Source organism: Neofelis nebulosa, chromosome 2, assembly GCF_028018385.1.
Source record: "Neofelis nebulosa isolate mNeoNeb1 chromosome 2, mNeoNeb1.pri, whole genome shotgun sequence".
NCBI lineage: Eukaryota > Metazoa > Chordata > Mammalia > Carnivora > Felidae > Neofelis > Neofelis nebulosa.
In genome coordinates, this window is record NC_080783.1 from 91,208,238 (window position 1) to 91,232,172 (window position 23,935).

General features: G+C 35.7%; 1 long non-coding RNA gene across 1 annotated transcript in view; it reads left to right on the plus strand.

The window, feature by feature from the left end:
- The window catches only part of LOC131493074 (uncharacterized), a 52,931-nt gene extending 43,863 nt beyond the window's left edge, over positions 1-9,068 (plus strand). Inside the window, exon 4 of the long non-coding RNA XR_009252448.1 lies at positions 8,939-9,068. This is a non-coding gene — a long non-coding RNA (uncharacterized LOC131493074). The remainder of the gene's footprint in view (positions 1-8,938) is intronic.
- The last annotated feature ends 14,867 nt before the right edge of the window (positions 9,069-23,935 follow it).

A 23,935-nucleotide genomic window follows, 5' to 3' on the forward strand; every position in this document is an offset into this window, starting at 1 on the left:
AACAAGATGATGCATACAGAAGAGGCTAGTGCTGTGCCTGGCACATATCAGGTACTCAATGCTTTGTTCAATTCAGGAGGAGGCAAACATAGAAGGAAAGACATGACAGTGGTAACAAGAATATCATACTTAGAGAAGAGTACAGAAGCTAGACTGGCTCAAGAAGAAGAATCATCACTTGAGACAGTGAGCTATAGTGAGGAGAAGACATTTTCTTTTGCATCATAGAGACCCAATATGACCTGCCTAAACTGATGCTCACGTCTTTGTGGAGTTGCCAATGGAATCTAAGTTTCTCAATTTTTCTACCTAATTTTGAATCCTTAGTTTCTTATCTGTTGAATTCACTTGAGCTGGTTGTGGTGATGCCAGCATAATGCCAGACCAACAGATCAATCGAGCCAAAAAATTGATAAAGACAGAGAAGAAAAAATACAAGTGGCGATTGATTATGGGTTATTGAATGAATAGATACGTGAATTCAGTAAGAGTGTTTGATATATTAAAGGCATACATTGGTTCAGTATACATTTATTTTTATTTTGAGGTCACGTATTAATTAGCTTTGCTAAACCATGCTGCGGTGACAAATGGTCCCCAAATCTCTAGACTTACAATAGTATTTATTTCCCACTCATATCTATCCATTGCAGTTTGATTTCAGTTCACTTTATTTGTGTTCTAATTCTGGGGCCCAAGTTGTGGAAGCAGTCTGGTGGCAGAAAGGCAAAGAGTTAAGGCCATTCAATACAATTGCCCTTCATGTTCTACTAACAGGGGTGTTTTGGGCACTTCTGCCTACATTGCACAGGCCAAAGAAGGTCATGTGGAGCAGGGACATACACTCCTGCCACAAGGGGACACTTCAAGTCAATGGAGCATGACATATGATCCTCCTACAAAGAAGAAAATGAACAATCAGGACCAAAAATGCAATCTAGACAGACCACAAATTTCTGAATTAAGGTTCTTTAAGAATTAACCTACAATTATTTTGCCCCCATTCTGAAGTGGAAAATAGATAACCAAAAACCAACATGCTATTTGCACTTTTCTCAGGCCACCTTTATTTCACAGATGTACAAAATTGCAATTACCTTTCTTACCTGCTTGCCCTTCTATGGGGCACATCAGAGGCTAATGTCCATTCCTAGTCCATCTTTCAGTCAGACAAGGGGGCAGGCATGTGCTCATTCCCTGAGATTGCGTCTTGGATATGCATATTATTGTTCAGAAAGTTGAGTGGGCTTCACAGAATCCAGATTTATTGGTAAATTCTAGATGCTTCACTTAATATATTTTAGAATGCATTGTGGCATGCATTGTAGTGGCCATGTATTTAAATAATTGAGTCAAATAAGATGCAAAGAGTGTAATGGGTAAATCAGTAAGTGTCCAGGGGCTTTGGAAAGTGTGACTGTCATTATTTCCTGAGCAATGAGTGAGCTAGGTTTGTTTTTATTTTCACATATCCTTTTGATCAGTCTCCATCTGTAGCTAATGTTATAAAGCCAGTGTCTGAGACATCTTTGTTTTTATTGAGGCAATATATCTGAGTCCTCTCTTTATCTTAAGTAATCCAGTACCCCTGAAAGATGATGCTGGGACTCTGAAAGAAAAAAAATCTGATAAGATAACAGCTTACAATGACATTTATATAATTGCCCCAGTCAGAACTCATTTCTGGCTGCCTATGTGAAAGCTTACTTCACTGTTGTAGCTAGGAAACAGGGGAAGCAAATAGCTGCTTCTCTTTGGCTCCCACTTTCTGAACTACTTATGCATAAAGGAAAGCTTTTCATCCAGGAATCCTGTACTTAAAATCATACATAGATTTGCCTCCTAAAATCCCAATTTTCTTTGAAACATAATTAGAAGGACCTGTCATTGAGACCAAATTGTCTTTATTTATACCCAACAAGTTTCTCTATAACCAGTAAAACCCCTCATATATTTCTCCTTCCAATTTGTGTATTATAGAGGTCCTCAAACATTTTGACTGAATTTTTAATTTCAAGTCAGTTGGGTTCACACTAGAATGGTAGATGACATGTCCCCCACTAGAGCTAGCAGGAATTTTCTGCAATTTGCAGGACTTATCTAGAAGCGGTTGCCATGAATCCCCATCTGAAGATTTGAGGCAGCTTTTCCTTGTTCCATTCTCCAATCCACACTCTCTATGTTCTTATTCCAGGGACCTCAAGACTCTATAGAAATTGAGAGTCTGCCTCAATGCTCTATCTTTGAACTAGAAAGACCCATCTATATATTATGTGAGAGATGACCAGTAAGGAGGAAAAAGATCCGCCCAAAACTGTTTCTAATATTTTACTTAGTTCAGTCTGATTTTGTTCACTGTAAAGTTTAATTTTATTTCAAAGTTTTGTTTGTCTTCTTATCCCCTGAATATTGTTTGTTTCCATGACTCCTGCTGGAATTGAGGTCTATTTACCTCTGGTTTTCACTTCCTAGAAGGCTTGGGGAAGCCATATTTATTCTAGACTCTGAGAAACACACCCTAGCACCAGTGCACATGGTATTTGGCCAGTAGCTTAGTTAGGTCAACTGAAAGCAAGACTAGACAATATCATTCCTTAAAAAGTTGAGGTCTTGAAGAAAAAAATCTCGCTTGCTTTCATTCATTTGGTCTTTATTGTGTCACATTAAGGTCAGCCAAGCAGTGAATTACTCAGGATAATCTTGCAACCTCTGTGTGACTTGGACAAAGTTAGCTTTAAGGAGTTTTCACTGCACTTTGGAAAATATAATATTTGGGGGAGGGTCATCTAACATGGTCAGACAAAGGACACATACTGGTAACTTAGTTCCCCCATGAAATATTTTTCACTGTGATGAATGAGATCCCAGAGAACAAAGACTGTCTTACTCATTTATAGTCACAAACTATAAAACACTTTCTGGACTACAGTGAGTACTTAATAAATGCCTGTGATATGAATAATGGATAAATGAATAAATTCAAAAAGAATACATTATTATACATTACTATAATACCATCAATATTTATCATTTATTATTATTATTTTTTAAAACTGAGTTGAATCCTCAGCAGCTTTTTTTTTAAGTTTATTTATTTTTGAGACAGAGAGAGACAGAGCATGAACGGGGGAGGGGCAGAGAGAGAGGGAGACACAGAATTGGAAGCAGGCTCCAGGCTCTGAGCCATCAGCCCAGAGCCCGACGCGGGGCTCGAACTCACGGACCGCGAGATCGTGACCTGAGCTGAAGTCGGACGCTTAACCGACTGCGCCACCCAGGCACCCCTATCATTTATTATTTACTAAGCTAACGAACTGTGAAAATGGGGCAAGAAGCCTGAAATCCATTATTCTTCATGGAATTGAATATTTTCAACCACCTTACAAGATGAGAACTATTTTATCTTCATTGTGTCAATAATAAAAATAGAGATTTTTTATTTGCTTGTGTGAATCTTATTACAGGGCCTCACATACTGTTATTATTCTGTGAAGTAAATATTTCTGAATGGAAAACAAAGGGAAGCAAGGAAGCAGGGAAAAAAGGAAGGAAGGAAGGAAGGAAGGAAGGAAGGAAGGAAGGAAGGAGGGAGGGAAGGAAGGAAGGATGACAGAAGTAGAAGGTAGCAGAGCCAGTGTACCAACCAGATCTGTTTTCAAAGCTTTTTCTCTTGTTTTTTTTTTTTTTCAAAGATGTACATTGACTCAATATATAATTTTAGGTATATATTATTTGCAAAGATTCTGGAAACTGGGATTGTAATGGTATAGGAAATGGAACCTCTACCCTGAAGGAATTTCCAATCTACTAGGAAAAACGATCAATCAACAAGAGGAATAGAATAAATTCAAAATATATTCTTGTATTTTGGAATAAAAGGAAAAGCAGACATGAGATCAAAAATCAAGGCCTTTTGCATGTCTAAGTGTATATAAGTCAACCCTCAGGAAAGCTGTAAAGTCAGAAATCAGCGATAGCTGTCTTAGTGTCCAGCAACTTCTCTTCCTGCTTTTTCTCCCCTTAGAGGCAGGTTCATCATCCACTTCTCTCTGCCTTTTTCAAAATTCCCCTCTTAAAAAGGGATATATTATTAGTATTGACACACAATGTGAATTTAAGTCATTATGCTCCTTCTTCATAGTGTGTAAATATTTAAACCCCATCCCCATCTGTGGACTTTAAGTCATCTGCAAGAAGGTGGATGGGATTTCTATGCAGTGAGCACCTTTCTACTCCACTGAAGATATCATAGTGCCCAAAGAGTCATAGTCTCTGCCAATATGTAAACCTAAAATTAGTTGAGACAATACTATTAAAAAACAGAGGATCATGGCCCTACAGTTCTGATTTGTTGTTTAGCTGATATTTATTCCTCAAATCCTGATTTTAGTGTGGCAAAACTCAATTACTTTGGAAATACCACATAGGAAACACCCATAGGCATCCCCTGAAAGTAACTACTATTTAGGTATGCACTTCCTTCAAATTTTATAGGTGTCTATAAGAGGATATGATAAAATTGAGGTTATGATATAGACATGAATATTTTTACCATTTTATGGCTATCAATATTTGATAACATGAGTATATATTAATTTATTTAACTGTTCTTCAATTGATGTTCTCTTAAATCATTTTCATAATTATTCTCATAAATAGCACTGAAATGAACATCCTTATTTATGAAACTGTGTACATGTGCCTGATTATTTCTTTGCCATACATACCTAGAAGCAGTTCTCTCTATATGTTATGCAAACCTTGGATAAACCTAAAATTATTTCAAAATAAAAAGTTAAGAAAGTTATGTCAAATTACATATATATATATATATATATATATATATATATATATACACATACACACACACACACACACACACACACATAATTACTTGGGTGTTTTCTTACACTTTTCTGATTATTTCTTTCAATAAATGTAGTTAGTGTCCTACAAGAACACTCCTAAAATAAGTAAATGAGTAATGTTGTATTTGGCTCATAGGAAATATTCAGAAATATTTCAGGAATAATTAATAAATGGATATAGAAAGAAAAGATTTTGTTCACAATGACTGGTCAGAAATTCATACCATCTTAATATTTTTTCTTTTTCTCTGTCACCTTCCACATCTACCTGTATTGATGCATGACTCTTTTTTTTTCACATAATTTACAGATAAAGTCAATAATCTGAGAAATGTGTTCCTTCTGCTTGCAACCACAGCTCCCTGAATAGTTCCACTAATGGAAAATTAGTGACAAAAAATTACTGCTTTGGAAATAATAATACATCAAAGCTATATGACTCCTCTGTTGGGACAAAATCCTATGTCATATGTTAGATTTTCTCTGTTCTGCCTAGAGTTCCTATCTGAGAATTTCTTATGTTCATTTCATATTAAAGAAGATTTAAAATAGAACCTCTGGCCTATTCTATAAGAAAAAAGTGTGCATTATCACCACTTTTATGATACTTCCCAAACTTCTGTGGGACTCCAACGTGTGAGTAGCTTGCAAAACACTTAGAATGCTTTCTGACAGTGTCAGATGAAGAAAAGAAACACTAAGCAATGTCTCTGGAAGCCAAAGGCCAAGCCCCATGGTTTCAAAATCTGTCTCTCTGGCTCTTGAAGCCCTTGAACTCTGAGAAATATTTCTTTTTTGCTCCTTGTTCCTCTCTGAATCTAAGCTGTTGAACCTGCAGTCATTGTACAACTACTTTCCTTCTTTCCTTTGCCTGTTGTTATTAAAAGACCAGTTACTTTTCATTGGAAGGAGTTTCAATGAAATGTGACTGTTTATCATGGAAAATAATAAGTCATATACACATTCCTCTTCCTCTTTGTGCCTTTTTAATAAAGATGAGAGTCAGAATTTCAGATGCTCTACAAGCCAGGTATAAGTCGTTGACTTAACTCTTCCTGTGAAGAAAATGTTCTTGTAGGATCAAGGCAACTTCCTTCATTTCTGATGACTATCAGGCAGCAGCAGAAATCCAAATAATAATCTAACAATTAAATGAATTATGGGGCGCCTGGGTGGCTCAGTCGGTTAAGTGTACGACTTCAGCTCAGGTCATGATCTCATAGTTTGTGGGTTCGAGCCCCGCATCAGGCTCTGAGGGGACAGCTCGGAGACTGGAGACCGCTTTGGATTCTGTGTCTCCTCTCTCTCTGCCCCTCCCCTACTCGTACTCTATCTCTCTCTCAAAACTGAATAAATATGAAAAAAAAACTGTTAACAGTTAAATTAATTAGAATGTAGATATGCCCAGAAACAGAGAAAGGGCCTTCACAGAGATACACTGTGATGCATTTGAATAGACTATCTCCCTAGATTATTATGTTGTGTGTGTGTTTTTTTTTTATTGTTTGTTAAACATAAACACCTTTTTCTTTTCTCCTTCAAGAATCCTAGGAGCAAAATGTTACCCTCCTTTCAGTGAGGTAATAGTCCCAGTGTGACTCTGCATAAGAAACCTGACTGAAATACTTAAACTACTTTTTTTTCCTGACATATCACCTCTTTCTTACATTTAAGGGCCTGAATTCTAGTACAAGTTGAGCTGTAATTCACTAATATGAATATGAACCTTGATTTTCAATGTTGAAGCTACCATTATCAAACTTCAAGGTTTATTTATATTTTAATATTGCTTAATTCGACGTGATAGTACCTTTAGTAGATTTTTTTATTCCTTTCCAGAGTTCATCCACTCTTCTTCTTATCACCATATCCAGTTTTCCTCTGGAGAACTTCTCATTCCCCTTACTTTACACTTACCATGTTCGGCTGAGGAAGTTCACTCTACACTTTGCTTTAGAGGCAGCCGTTTGACTGAGCAGCATATCTTCCTATTTGCTCTGATTGTACAGTGAGAGGTACAAGATGCAATCAGAGTAAACAGGAAATAATGAGGCATTGCCTAGGAATTCTGGGCAATGTCCCATGACATTGTCTTTTCCATGGGACTTGAGACTAAGAACTTATAAAATCAATAGCAATCTACTGAGTTTCCAGGGTCTATTCATGAAACCAGAAAATGAACCCAGCTAAGCAAAAGAGAGACTCAACAGAGACAAAATAAATCCTGATGTAATCATTTGAGTTCCTATATCCCGTCATGCTTGAAGATAGAATACTTTGGAAAATTTCAGTTGTGTAAGCCAACAACTGCTTTTTTATGCTGTAGCTAGGGTATCAGTTTGGATGTTTTTCAATGGGAGTAAAAAAACTATTGCTGCAAATAATTTAAATAATAGATACAACCTATTGACTCATTTACTTTAAAAGTATAAAGGTAGGAAGAGTTTTAGGTTTGTTTCATTTTGGTGGTCAGTGGTGTCAAAACCCACTTTCTGTTGATGTATCTTATCTCTTTTCCATAATAACAGGTTCATACAAACACTCTCTTCCTTAAAATAATAAGATGGACAGTGAAATTTGATTTGTATGTTTTCTTGTCCAAGGCAAAAGTGATCTATATTTCTAGTAAATCTGTCAGAAAAGCATTTTTTAAAAATAAAATTCCACATTTTTGTCCCATTGACCAAGTTTTGTGCAATACTTATTCTCAGACAACCCCTGTATCCAAAGGAATACCAATGCTGGTAGGCTTAGAAATAGATTTCCTAAAGCATTAACTGTGGTTTTGTGGTTTTAAAAAAAAATCTGATCTCATCCACCCAGTTGCTGGAGTGGATCAGTGTACCTTCCTTACATGGGTATACATAATGAGGTGGGAGGGAGATGAAAGAAGTGTTGGAAAGACAACCACAATGCTCCTCACAACCAGGTGAATATGTCACTTACAGTTTCACTTACCTCTTCGAGAGCTGTAGATAAAATCTGGGGGGCAAACTGGACACCCACACTTGCTCTATATCCTTATTCTCCTTGCTCTGACCAAAAGCTTCAGGCAACTCAGATAAACTTAAATGAGATAAAGGGGGATGATTGTATATAGAAAGAAGCTTTCTGGATAGTGGACTGGAAGCCAAATAGGATAGGAAAAGTTTTTGGAATCTGAAAGCTGAGGTCAATCCTGGGATCTATTCTCTACCCTGTCCCCTGGCCAGCCAGAGTCCGATAGATCTTGAAGCTTCATTAGGGTTTCAGGCAGTCTCGATCCTAATAAGGTTTGAACATCCCTCTTTAGTAGGGAGGGATATTAGCTTCACCCTTAATCATCATCTACAATCCTGCTTCTGTGATGTGCAGTGTTCATCGGAGACCATATCGTACCAGTTAACCTTAATCCCTGAACAGAATAGGCTGGAACAAGAATACTTTATCCAGCTAATAAGTATTGGAACTAAGGGACCACGTTCTATGCCGTTAGAAACCAGATTTGTAAGTTACACCAAGTAGAGATGCTGAGGAGCTAAAGTCATGGTACAGCAGAAATTACAAACTTGGTGGAAGAAATTTATCTATCAAGAAAACAATAAAGAAGAGACCATAGAAAAGTAAGGAGAAGGGATCTTGTTATCTTGGAAGAAAAGGTGGAGAAAGGGGCTGTCCAATGATTTTCTCCTTCCTACAAAATAGAATTGTACTGAGGTCTCTAAATTCTTAAAATATCTCTACCCTTACTCTATACATATTTGCTAAAGCTCTTCAGCTAAACTGGATGACATTTTCTTTTAATGATGAATAATCTTAATTTAGACAAACCTCCTCATGACAAATTCCAAAAGTAAATATATAGAAGATTGATGCCTCCTGGGGACAGCTCTCTGACAATCTTAAAGAAAAAAATAACACTGACAGAATCATAAAAGCCTTAGCTGGGAAGAAAGTCAGAAAGCCATGTAATTGATGGTCTGAAATGAAAACAAAAACTAGTAGTTACTTTGCTTATAACATTTCATATGACCTTATCTTATCCTTGTAACAACCATATGACATATATATTATTATCTGTTTTTTTACAGATGAAAAACTAGATTCAAGAAGCTTAAGAACTTGCATGGAGGAAAGTGGTGAAGTAAAAGTTTCCTCCATAACGTAGGGGGAGCCTGAGTCTGTACCTTTTCTCTTTCTCTTTCTGCCTTTCAGAATAAAGACCAGGAATCTTCCTAATTCTAAGTATCTTTGATTTTGCCATTTTATTATTCACACAAAAAGTATGAAGCATTCCAGGCAGAGGCAAAAGTAAGTGCAAAGGCATGTCTGTGTGTGATGGCCAAGCATTTGAGAAAACTATAAAATTCGATTTCTAGAATAAATGGTACCAAAAAAGTGTAGTTGCCGATGAAGCCAGAGAGGTGGGGAGGAGGTTTAGTTCATGGGTTCCTTTTATGGTGTTCTAATCTTCTTAGATTTGTCTGTAGATGATATAAATCCGCTCAAAGGTTTTACAAAGGAGAGTTCTGGAAATCACCATTAAAAGCGTGTGTGTGTGTGTGTGTGTGCTATAAACTCACATTAAACAACCATACATACATCTGGAGAGACAAACAAAACAGCGCCTTGGAATTTTGAGGTAAGACAAAAGAAGCTAAAATGATGCAATGCTATTTCTATGTACTGAACTTTATTTCCATACATAGAGATTTGGGAGCAGAGGCTCATACACGTGTGATAACACTGCAATCTTCACAAGTGACTCCAGGCCTTTTTTGGATAAATTTTTTTGTATAATTCCAATAAATTTCCCAGCAAGTTTACAAAACAAAATTGCTTAGAGAACAAGCGTCCACTTGATGAATACATGTAAAAATATCTTGCTCCCAAGACCCAGGTAACTTGGGTATTCAATTCCCATTTAACCTGCAAGCTGACTCCTTGGGCTCTGCCTCTCTAGACACTTGCCAGTATGTAGATGGATGGATTGGTTTCAGATGGGGAGATCCAGTAATGCTGTCCTGAACTCTGCAAACAAGGGCAGACATTTGTAAGAGGTGTAGCCCTCCAGGAAAACATGCGCCTCTTTATCCTGTCTGTGACTCTCAGCAACTGAAAAAGCAGAACGTTTCCTAGGTTTGGTTAGAGAGCAGATTGTCATTTGGCTAGAAGGTGTCAGCTGTCTGCGGGAGAGCTATTGATATGCTTTCAGGACAATTGGTCAGAGCGGTATGTAAGCTCTTTAAGAAGATCCCATTCCAATAAAAAACTGCAAAATAGATGACACATCTTTAAACACCTCCTGATTTCTTTTCACTCTTCCATACCCTCCCCTCCCCCTCGTGTTTTTATTCTCTTACATAACTGAAGGGTGCTTGCCCTCGCACTATCATCTAATCAAAATCAACCAGTATTTCTTAAGTAGCAGTTATACACAAAACTGCTCTAGTTACTGTGGTAAAATAAGGTCATTTCCCTTAAAGAGCTGTTAGTTTAGATGAGGAGACAAGACATATAGGAAAGAAAAGTATAATAACAACAGGAGGTTTAATAATACTGTCAGGTAGCTGTGTGGCAGCTGGGCTCTTGACCAAAGTCTGGATGATGTCCAGTGAGAAAGGACAATGTAAAACAATCAAAATTTATAGCTAGCATTATATAGCCTAATCCCTCTGTCGCCAACATGGAAACAGATAGAAGATTCAGAAATGACCCCAAGGTATTGGGTTTGGATGAGAGACAATTATTGCATTCTTTACAAAGAGGAAGAAGACGAAGGAGGTATTTTTGACGGGAAAATGAATTTCTAATAAAACTCCTCAAACAATGTTTCTCACTCATCTACTCAAAAAATTCCCATGACTTCTGCTGCCTGCTTATTGCATTTAGGGATACACTGTTACCTGTATCAGCCGTCATGCTAAAGAGTGGAGACACAAGATTTCATAAATCATTTTCTGCCCTTGAAGTCAGTATAAGTAGAGGAAGTCCATGAGAGTGGATGAGTTCCTTGAGGAAAAAACGCTACGTATCAAGCAAATGTGAATTATCAGGAAGCAAACACAGCAGCCTTCTGGAACAGCATCAGAGGAGAAAACTCACTGAAATGAGAGTAGAAACAGGTGTGCAGGGCTCTGGGGCTTTTTGCATTCTGTGGCAGCACACAGAAGTCTGAACAGGCTGGGCAGTAGACTCCTGGAGAGGGACCCTGGCTGTTGGTTGTGGGTGCTTCTAAGCTCCTTGACTGGGGAGATGCCAGCATTTCTGTGGCATGATCAGGGACTGAGGTCCAAACACAATGTGATATGGTGGAACCTTGGCTCCAAGCCTAATCTAGCATCTGAGCACTCATTGTCTGAGGAAATACCTGGGCTCCCTCCCTCTGGGGTGATCACAAAACAGAGGTCTGAGTCTTGAGGATACAGTTGTAAGTCTAGTAGAATTCTGTTCTATCACTCCAATATTTGTGTTTGTGGGCATTTTAACTGCTCCACTGGTATTACTAGGGACAGAAGTTCAAGCCAGTGAGCATCTATATGGTTTTAACTATGCACCTTGGCGGAGTCATTGCCCTGAACTTACCTCGCAGCCCTCTTCCAGGACTGATTGCCCTTAAGTATTCAGTGTCTCCAGTTTCTATGAAACTTGCAGCCGCCAGTGTAGACAGAATCTATCTTGTAAAAGTTAACCCTAATCTTCAAATGTCAAACGGACAGATATCTGATTCGGGAAATGCTTAGTTTAGGGGTCAGGAGAAGGCAAAACTACTCAAAGAGACAGAAAGATGATCCAGAGAAGTAGAAGGAGAATGGCCATGTTGAGGGCCATGAAGGCAAAAAGAGATTAATTTCAAGTAAAGAGGAATATTTAAAATGCTAAATGCTACCAAGCTGGTAGAGAAAATGAAATATAAATGAAAGATGTAATACTTAGAAAGGAGGATATTAGTGGCTATATTTCAGTAGAGTTGTACAATCAGAAACCAGATTAAAAGTTGTTAAGGGGTACCTGGGTGGCTCAGTTGGTTTAGTATCGAACTCGATTTTGATTTTGGCTCAGGGCATAATGTCATGGTTTGTGAGATCAAGCCCTGGGTCAGGCTCTGCACTGACAGTGTGGAGCTTGCTTGGGATTCTCTCTCTCTCTCACGCTCTCTCTCTCTCTCTCAAAATAAATAAATAAACAAACAAAAGTTATAAAGGGGCACCTGGGCGATTCAGTCATTAAGTGTGGGACTTCAGCTCAGGTCATGATTTCCTGGTTTGCAAGATCCAGGTCTCTGCTACCAGCACAGACCCCACTTCATATCCACTGTCCTCCTCTCTCTGCCCCTCCCCTCCTCTCTCTCTCTCTTTCTCAAAAATAAATAAACATTAAAAAAAAAGTTGGTAAGAAATGAAGGTGTGATTAGAAAGGTAGAAAAAGGCAGAGGGATGAGAGAGCAATAGCTTGAGATATGAAGAGGTTGCAAGCAAAGATTCTTTTTTTTTTCTAACACAAACAAACCCTGAGTATATGAAAGGATCCTCTGAGGACGGAGAAAGGTAAGAGGGTTGGAAAGAATTTGTGTTCTCTGCCAAATGAGTTCTAGTTCTTATGAGTTAGTATGTGTTGATGTTCAAGGATGTCAATGGTGACTTATATCGGGTGATCGTTTTTATTTGATGAAGGCTACTTTTATGATTCTGTCCTCTAATTTGTGGGAATATCCCTAATGGTGGCTTCTCAGTCAAGTGAAGCTGAGAGCTGCGTTCTGGCTAAGCTACTTTTTAATCACCTTCACATTTCAGCTTTCTCTTCTTATATACCAGACAGCTCTATTTTTTCCAAAACAGCACTTTCGTGCATCTTTCCTTCTCCCCAAAAGCATCAGTCAGAACAATTGTGGCCAGAATCAGTGCTGAATAAACCAGGCGGGGATTTCCCTCTCTTCCCAGAAAATTATATATCTAACTTCTATTAGTTACAAAAGGAAGAGCTAGGGAAAAAAATCAATTCACTTTTTTTTTTTCTTGCTAGAGGATCAGCACAATCCAAATAAATGTATTTTATCTTAGTAAGACATTTTGAAGTATAATATTCGGGTACCAAATGAGGAAATTGAAGTACAGAAAATTTAAGAACATTTTCAAGATCACAAGAAAGCTGAATGACTCTAACAGTGCTAAATAGCCAGATGTTGCTGATTTTTTTTCTTTTTTACAATTCTAAACTTCTCTGTTGATACCATGTGGCTGAAAATGGCTCGTTTTCAAAATGCAAATCATCTTATCCCAATATTTGGACATGCAATCTTTGGTGGATTTTTTCTATTATGTATATTTCTATTTTGAGACTCAATAACCATCTTTAAGATACGTCTAGGCAATACCATAACAACTAGTCAGCCCAGGTAATTGAGTGCCAGTGACATCAAAATAATAGCCTGGTATCATGTAGAGACATTAACCAGTTGAATGACTGTTTTTCCTTTCCTTTATTTTTCAACTCATCATTCAGAAACACATGTACACCCTAAAAGATCATTTCACACATAGGATAATTGTTAATTTCATCATACTGAGCAGAGAGGGCTAAGGCTGTTTCCTGCTTCCTGATTCAGATAGTTACACCTTTAGGAAGTTTCTCAGCACATGCTGAGGCTATAGATCTTTATTAGTTTATATCTAGGACTAGGGGATATTAACTAGAGCCTGTAATAACTGCATTCAGAGAACAAGCATATGGTCTTATTCACACTATCACTTTTTTCTCAAGATTGAAAGATGCTGGGTTTTTTAAAATACATGACCAATTCATCTTTTGGTGGTCTGCTTGCCAGTTTGAAGGTGACAGGTTCCTCACACACTAAAGTTAGAACTCATGAATACATTGTTGGACATTCCTTTGGAGGTAGAGATGAGGGTTCTGGGACCAGATGGGCCTTTATTCATCATGAAACACAGGACTAGGAAAACCATCCACTCTCTCTCCCATCCTATGGTTCTCATGAGCTTTTCCCTAACATTAAACGAAGTGCTAAAAATAAAGAAGTGCTGTCCTTAAAAGCCCATTTGATGCAGTTTTTTTTTTCTTTTTTAAAGAAACATGTTTATGCTGCAAGGAGAATTATGATTTGAAAAATTCAAACATCTGTTCTCTTCAACTTATGACTATATCCCACTGATTCTACCTCAGAAATGTCTTTCCAATTGCACTGCTAGTATAGACAGACCCTCAACACTTCCTGCATGGATTACTGCAAAGGTGCACTTCCGTTTCCCTCCTCGCTTTGCCTCTGCGCATGGATGTCAAGGTGTGTCACTGAAGTGGGCTCCATGCCTGGGACAACCTCTTTCCTGGGTTCAGATTTTGTATATGACTAAAATGTTCACTTTCCCTTTTCCAGTTGAGAATGTTTCTATTAATTCTTTAGGAAACAGCTCGAATATTGGGAAGCAAATTCATAAGATTTTATCTATAGGAGCATACATATTACCAACTCCATTTTAGCATTTGGCCCCAGAAAATGATTATTTCCTATTCCATTTTGTGATTTTGGTAAGTACTCAAATAATGTAACTATATACTAATTCCTGGATCTAGAGAAAATATTTCTAATACCTATACCCTTATCAAGTGATTGAACACATGCATCTCTGCTTTAGGTACATACAAAACCACATTCTTGGGTGGCACCTTGTTCTGCAATATCATTCCCTCCCCTCGTGTACCTGGTAAAACTACTCTTGGATATATTGTCTAAGAGCCCAGGCAGAGTTAGTTACCTTTTATTTTAGGCACATAAGGTATTCTTTTTCATACCATAATTATATAAAAAAGATAAACCCTCTGAATTTTTAAAATTAAAGTTTGTTACTCTCCTCCACCACAGCCTATGACTGTTACCTTATGACTCTCATATTGGGTCAGGCACACAGTGGTTTCATAATAAAATTTTGATCATTGTATTAAGTAAATATTCAAACCGATATTATGGTATAAATTTGTAGCTATTCAGGCACTTTAAAGAGGTCATAAGCACTGAATAAAAGTTTAAAACACTGCCTATGTGGAAATAAAATTAAGGATTTAGGCCCATCTTTATCAGGAAGGACAATGAGAACATTGAAATTGAGCACAAATTGTGAAGTTCAATCTAGGAGGATAATGAGGCAATGCTCTCTTTCTCAATAATAGGAAAAGTTCTTGTTCTGAATTTGCATATGTGTGTGTGTGTATACACATATGTATACACACACATGCGCACTCTACAGATACAGACCTTGGCCTTCACTGCCTTTTGGTCTCTTGTGTTCATCCATAAGCTCCAATATCATATTGTTCACATGCAGGGAGACAGAGCTGCATAATGGTTAAAAGTATGGATTTTGGAGTCATCCTGTCAATGTTCAAATTTGGTTCAGACACCTAAGTATATAATTTCTCTGATTTAGTTTCCTTGTGTGTAAAATGGAATAGCAATAACATTACAGCAGAGTATGTTGTTAGGATTACAATTAAATAATATATAAACCTAGTCATTCTTGAAAATGAAGAACAGGATTGGAGGACTTTACTACCTGATTCCAAAATTTACTGTGAAGCTACATTACTATATTCACATAATGATAGACATCAATACCAATGGAACAAAATGGAGTCCACAGAAATAGACTCACGCTTAACACAATCAAATGTATTTTGACAAAGTTGACAAAGCAATACAATGGGGAATGTATATTCTTTTCAATAAATAGTGCTAAATATCTGTAAGGAGAGGAAAAAAATAATGAACCTTGACCTATACCTCAAATCATACATAAAAATTGCATGAAGTTGATCATAAGCTTAAAGAAAAGAGCTAAAACCATTATACACCTAGAAGAAAGCATAGAAGAAAATCCTTGTGGTGGTAAATTAGGAAAAAGAAATTGAGCAGGACCCACAAAGTACAAAATATGAAAGAAAAAAAATGATAAAATTATAGTCATGGTATCTATCCAGATTAAAACCCTTTAAAAGACACAGTTAAAAAAAATGAGAAGAGACAGACTTATCGAAAATGTGTACACTGCATATAAGTAAGTGATGGGCCTGTATCCAATCCGAAATATATAAAGAACTTTTATAATGTAATGTTAAAAAAATAACCCAGTGAAATTTAAAAAAAAAAAAGGAAAAAACAGGCAAAAGATGAACAGACATTTCACAAGGAAGATATATGAATAACAAGTGGAATTAAAATAACTAGTTGAACACCACTTTTCACTAGAGAAATGCAAATTAAAGCACGATAAAAAGGATTACACCTCTATCATAATTGGCTAAATTTAATAACACCAAGTGTTGTTGAGGATGTATAGTAACCAAAATTCTTAGGTACTGTTGGAGTGAATGCAAAGTGGCCCATTCTCTTTAGAAATCAGTAATACCAGGATCTTATATAGTTAAACACACATCCATTACAGGACTTCACAACCCCTTTCTCAGGAATTTTCCCAACAGAACTGATAATGTATGTTCGCCCAAAGATTTATTTCCTGAAAGACGTGCAGGTGAATGCTCAGTATCATTATGCTTAATAGCCCCAAACTGTAAACTACCCGGATGTCCGCAGGCTGGCAAATATATAAGCAAATTGTTTTATATCCATATATACAATACTGCTCAACTGTAAGAAGAACAAAATATTGATATATACAATATGGATAAATTTTAAACTCATTATGCTAAGTGGATAAAGTCAAACATAGTAAACAATATACCATAGTATTAAATTTGTATGAAATTCTCTAAAAGGCATAATTATAGCAACAGAAAACAGGGTAGTGGTCATCTAGGACTTTGTATTGAAAGAGAGGGACAAATGCAAATATGTTTAAGGGAACTTTTTACAGTGATAGAATTATTCCATATCTTGATTTTGGCAATAATGACACAACTATACACAATTAAAAATATAGAACCCAATTGTATGCTAAAATTTATTTTATTTAAAAAAATTTTTTAAATATTTATTTTTGAGGGAGAGAAAGAGAGTGGAGCTGGGTAGGGACAGAGTGTGAGCTGAGAGGGAGACACAGAATCCAAACTAGGTTCCAGGCTCTGAGCTGTCAGTGCAGAGCCTGACATGGGGCTCACAAAGGGCGAGAACATGACCTGAGCTCTAGTCAGCAACTTAACTGACTGAGTCATCCAGATGCCCCTATTTCTTTTATTTTTGTAAATTTTATTTATTTTTTTAAGAGAGAGAGAGAGAACAAACAAGTGGGGAGGGGCAGAGAAAGAGAATCTCAAGCAGGCTCCACACTGCCAGCACAGAACTTGATGTGGGGCTCAAACTTATGCACCCTGAAATCATGACCTGAGCCTGAAATCAAGAGTTGGATGCTTAACTGACTGAGCCACCCAGCGGCTCTGTGTGTCTGACTCTTGATTTCAGCTCAGGACATGACCTCATGGTTTGTGAGTTTGAGTCATGCACACAAAGTCCTTGAACTTTGTGATTTTTGGATGGCTTTAAACATACACTTTAAACATACACCTTTGTTCTATTTAACTTAATAAACTCTGTGTTGCCATCACAGAGCCTGCTTGGGATTCTATCTCCCTCTCCCTCTCTCTCTCTCTCTCTCTCTCTCTCTCTCTGTCCCAACCCTGCTCACTCTCTTTCTCTCAAAATAAATAAAAATAAGCTTTAAAAATGGTAACTTAAAATATTAAATACTAGTGTTTTCCCTTATCAAATAAACAAATTTGATCTTGATTTTTTGCAGTTGAAAAATTTTGACTTAAAACAAATTAAATCTTGGCATATACCTTGTGTGGGGAGCATACATGTAGAACAGCCATTCATAATTAAGGAAATATCATGTCACAATCAGCGCTAAGCCCTTCGAAATATTCTTTTACATGCCAGCATAATATAAAACCATCACCAAATTTTCTGCATTCTGCATAATGTGTTGATAATTAACCTTATAAACTAATTTTCTGAGCAACTCTCATAGTTGATAAATGCAGTTAAGGGCAAAATCCAACAAGGTTATTGAATAACAATCAGTGCATCCAGAATGAAAAATAACCCACCTTCTTCAGAAATAAGATATGAATAGACCTTACTCTTATAATTAATGTTGCTGCATTTTGCATGGAGATGAGGTATTTTTCATTTAAAGCCCATGTGTTAATTTTCCTTCACAGATAAGCCAAAAACCTTGACTCTGTCATCAGACCTTTGGCATCTCCTTCTGTTCCAATCTTGGGCCTTTGCCAACACAGTTATTCTGTATGTGGACTTCCGTGCTGGGGTTGAGGGATAGATATTCAGAGACATTCATTTTGTTTTCAATCAGATCCAGACTTTAGAAAGCCATATAAAAAACCAAATGCTACTCCTATTAACAAAACATTTGCTAAGTTTTCATCTGAAAGACAAAAAGCCTCAAAGCCTGTATTAATAAAACCTAAGATAAGAGCTATTGGAGGGCAATGATGGTTGGGACCAATCAGTACCCAGGGTTGGTATTTTGTAAAAATCTTTCCAAATCACAATGATTTCGATTCCAAAATAACTCTGGACAATTAATTGGGGAAACCTGTATTCTAGTCCAGGTCTTTATCTGGTCAGTGCTAAGACCTTAAAAATCTCATTTAGTTTTGAAGAAGCACAATTTCTTTCTCTGCACAATGTGGAAATTGGTCTAGAAAATCCCTATGGTGATTTCTAAAAATAAAATTTATGTCTTTGAGAAGATTCAGTTGTTTTCTTTTTTTCTTTTGGAAATACAAATTAAATAATGTATTTTTTAGATTTTTATTTATTTATTTTGAGAGAGAAAGAGAGAGAGAGAGAGAGAACGAGCACAATTTGGGGAAGGGCAGAGAGAGAGAGAAAGAGAGAGAATCCCAAGCAGGCTCCATACTATCATGGGGCTCAAACTCACAAACTGTGAGATCATGACCTGAGCTGAAATCAAGAGTCATACGTTTAACCAACTGAGCCACCCAAGCCCCCTTAAATAATATATTTTTTAAGGTGACAAGTAGTGTGTGTGAGGTGTGTGCTTGTGTGACTGTTTTTACCTCAATTTCTAGCTTTAACTATTTCTCAGTGGCTTGTCGATATCCACAGGATGAAAGAAAGTATTAGCACGGGTCACAGAATCCTGTAGAATCAGATCAGGTCTACATTCCAGACTCATCTACCCCCTCCTGCTGTAAATCTGCATTTTGTACTCCAGGTTATTGAACTACATATGGTTTCCTGAATGGCTATTCTACATTTTTCTGTTGTCAACACCTGTTTTTCACCATCCCCATTTACCTGAAAAATTTCTACTTATAATCAAAAGCCCATTTCAAGCAAGTCTTCTTCTGCAAAAACTGTCTGGTCTCAAGAACAGTTAATCACCTCCTCATCTGTACTATCCCTTTGTCTCATACCTCTTGGTTCTGTCATTTGTATTTATCAGGCTTATCATATTTGATTCTCCATGAAACAAGGTTTATATGTCCTTATATACATTACCTAACACCATGCCTTATGCATAAGGAATCTTCAATAAGTGTAAATGAATTTTAAATCCTTGAACTTTGTGATTTTTGGATGGCCACACTTTAAACATACACCTTTGTTCTATTTAACTTAATAAACTTATTTGAGAATGTGCATAGGATTTGGGCCAGTCAACTTAGTAAATACTTTTAAACAATCAACTACTGTTTGACTGTTAAGTATCAGCCACTACAGTCAAAACTGCAAGAGTGGTAAGTACATTTCTGTACTGTAATTGGATGACATAATATATTTTCTCAGTAATCTTAAATAAAGTAAATAAACATCCAAAATTTTTAATGCATGGTCAAAAACAAATATTTTTCCTTCACATTTTTAAAAGTAAATTTTTGGATGGATAGAGAAATATAGATGAATAGATAAGTAGATAGATACAGAGATAAATAGATCTGTATGAGATACACACACACAAACACACACACACACATATATATGTTTTAAATATTAAAACTCAATTGTTAAACATAGATGTGCCTTTTTTGGTGTAAGTACTATGAAACAGTTTTAAAGTTCTTCTTGATCTATATGATAAACTACAGTTGTTTCTAAATTGACTCATAGAGGATAAGCCTATCAAATTTAAAATTTTTAATTCCAATAATTTAAAATTTAACATGAGAAATTCAAAGCCTTATAAATAATAACCTACAACATATTGAAAAAATAGTCCGGTTCAAAACTATGAATGCATCATTTTTAGTCACAAAATTCAGTGACTAAAAGTGTGTCTTGTACATCATTAGTATTCAACATATACTTATGAAATGAAGAACCGTTTCAAAATGTATTGCTATTGTGGTGCAACATTTTAAATTTTACTTACTTTTATTCATTTAATTTTTACTTGTTTAAATATTTCCCATTTTTAAAAATATTTACAGGATCAGTTCATACCTTCTCATAACCACAGGTATAATTTCAGAGAGAGTGAAAAGAAGTAATGATTTTGAAAGAATACAAAGATTTGTTTCCTCTTTTTTTTTTTTGTACTACAAGTTACACTAAGTAGAATTGATCATTCTCTACTTTGTGATTCCATTGAATACAACAAATTTTTCTATATTTTTTCTTATAACACATGATTATGCTTACATGTTTTAAAAATCTTTCTCATAAAGAAGGATAGTAGGAGATAATTATTTGTCCTCTATTACTAGCAAATAGGACAGAGCTGCACATAGGGAGGATACTTAGTAAGTGCTCATTTAATGAATAGACAAAGGGGCAGATGGATGGATGTATGGATGGATGGATGCATGGATGCATGGATGAATGGATAGTTGTATTATTAAACAGATAATGGGAGAAATAAATTATTACCTAGATAACTAAGGCACAGGAGTAATTTAAGGATGGTTGACTAACAGGTAATATATATAGCATCCCAAAGTCTATGTGTTCACAATATTTCAGGTTTCATTCATTTCATTCAATCTTTCCCAGATGATCTCATATTAGCAAGGCTCATAAAAACTAATGCAAAACTGAATGCTAATTTAATAACTTACAAAAAGAAATGTAACTGCTAAGCAGACAAGATTTATGGTTTCTTTGACCAACTTATTTTCTTGCAGGAAGCCACATAGGAAGCCAAGACATAAAGACAAGCTTACTTACTAAATATAAAGAATTAGTACAAAGAGCATAAGGTGAATAATTATAATGTGAAATCATATCATATTCAGAGTTGGCACTGCTAAATTTGCTTTCTGTTAAAAAACTCATTTCTAGGCTTACCAATATTATTCTGATCAACTCACTTCTCTATTTCTCAGTTAGTATCAAATGTCACTTAAACACTCATTTTCTTTAATATGTTGTTCAAACATTTATTATTTGTCATTTGTTCTGTCTAAAAAATGGCATGACATCACAAGAAACATTTAAAAAATGTGGTAATGTATTTGAATGTTAGGAAAACAACAAAATATCTGCATACCCAACATAAGATTTGTTTTCAAAATTTCAGAGGAAATACTCAATTTAATCAGTGGAAAAGAAGAGCAATATAATCAATTATTTCATATTACAAAAATTGAGATACATTGGTTTCATCAGTGCTTTGGGAAGAAGAGTCTCTAACAATAAGAATGATAAGTTCTTGCTAATTTTTATTCTCTAGATTCATGAAAGAAAATAATGCAAATTATATTTGAAGGAATAATTGAAAATGTTAACTTTGAAACTGTTATTTAGAATTGTTCTGGCAATATGGCATCCTCGATGTTAGAAAAGTATGTACTATTAAACATCTACAAGTGCAGAATAAATTTTGACAAACATATCTTTAAATGTATAAGAGCTCTCATAGGCTAAAGTAAGATTCAAAGAAAGCAAAGATGAAAATAAAGTTGGAATCAAGGTGATATACAAAAAATAAACCACAGCTATCTTATAGACATATGATAATACCACGAACCTAAGACTGTGAGTATTGATCATCACGTAAGGAGAGGAGAAAAGGGCTTGGCCAACAGAAATGAGATCCTACATATATCTGTAATCCTTAAACCCCTATATTTTCAGTAAAAAGTGTAATTCAAAAAAAATCTACCAGTAAAATAAACAAACAAAACAGAAAAGTAAGATAATAAGGAATTTTTTTTTCTGCTTTAAATAAAACATTTGAGGGAACGTATATGCAATTCTTGGCTTAAATTAAGATTGGGTGCTATTAAAAATGAATAGGTTAGAAAACCACAGGCCAAGATATCACTTATATGTATAGGGGGAGTAAGACAAAGAAACAGAGAGAGACAGAAAGAGAGAGAAGGAAGGAAAGAAAACATATGTGGAAAAATATAAATAAATATAAAGGCATGTAAAGCAGCAAGAAAATAATACCTATAATGAGAAAATAACAGAGGTAATAAAATTAGTACACCAGAACATTAAAACAGCTGTTAGAAAGGGGTTTCATATATTCAAGAATCAGAGGAAAAATTGAGCATGGTAAGCAGAGACATAGAAGAGATAGAAAGCAAGAAAACAAGAAAGCAAGCAGGCAAGAAAGAAAGATAAAAGCTGCCATGAACTGTGCAATAAGTTCAAGCAGCCAACTGTATGTGTAATTGGAGTGCACAACTGGAGGGGTAGTTGAGATAGAAAAAAATGTACTTAGAGGGACTGTGTGGCTCAGTCAGTTAAGCATCCGACTTCAGCTCAGGTCATGATCTTTCAGTTCGTGAGTTAAATCCCATGTTGAGCTCTGTGCTGACAGCTCAGAGTCTGGAGCCTGATTCACCTTCTGTGTCTCCCTCTCTCTCTGCCCCTCCCCCATTCACGCTCTGTCTCTGTCTCTCTCAAAAATAAACATTAAAAAAAAAGAAAAATATATTTAAAAATTGCAGAAAAAGTTTCAAATTCAACAAAAATTAAGAACTTTCATATCCAAGGAGCTCCACAAACTCAAAGGACAAGGAATGACATGAAGTTACATCATATTCAAATTGTTTAAAATCAGTGATCAAAAGAAGGTCTTAAAAAGAGCTGGAGAAAAAGACTCATTCTATACAGAAGACAAAGATGAGAATGGAAACAAATTTCCTTTGGGAGAAAACACTAGCCAGGAAACCGTGGAACAATATGTTTAATATTCAAACGGACGTGTGTGGGGGAGAAGTCACTGTCAACCTGAAATTCTATACCCAATAAAAATATCTTTCTAAAACCAAGATTAATAAAGACATACAGAAATATGAAAGCTTATATTTTATTTCTTTTTAATGAATTAGTGAATTAAATAATTCATTACTGGCAGGCTTTTATAACAAGGTAATATTAAAGAAAATACTTCAGGGAGTAGAAAATTGGTATTAGATGGAAATCTGGGCCTACAAAAGGGACTTAAGAGCACTGTCAATGGTAGTTATGTGAGTAAACGAAAGACTTTCTTTTTCTTTTTAATTATATAAGTGCCTTTAAAAGAATGGGCAATTTAAATGAAATTTATATAAATATATTTTGGCGTTTATAACATATACAGAAATAAATTATATGGTAACAATAGCACAAAGTTTAGGAGAGAAGAAATACAAGTATACAATTCTTAGGTTCTTATACTGTCCATGAAATAGTATAATATAACTTAAAAGTAGACGATGAGAAGTTAAAGATGCAAAACCCAGAGCAAACCTAAAGTAACAACAAAAAGTTACAGCTAGTAACCTAACAAAGAAGAAAATAAAATCATAAAAAATATTTAATTAATCCAAAATATGGATGATAAAATACAAAAAAAAGGAAAAAAAAAACCCAGAACCAATAGAAAATAAATAGTAAGACAGTATTTTAAAATCACCTATATCAATTACCACATAAAATATAATATGTCTTAATACTTGAATTAAAAGGTAAATATTGTCCTACTGGATAAATAAGGGAGACCAAACTCAATGCTACCTATGAACGACCTATTTTAAATGTGAAAATAAAATTGGTTTAAAAAAAGAGAACTAGTAAAGATATAGCATATTATCACTAAGTAAAGGAAAGCTATATTAAAATCAGAGAAATTAGATCTCAG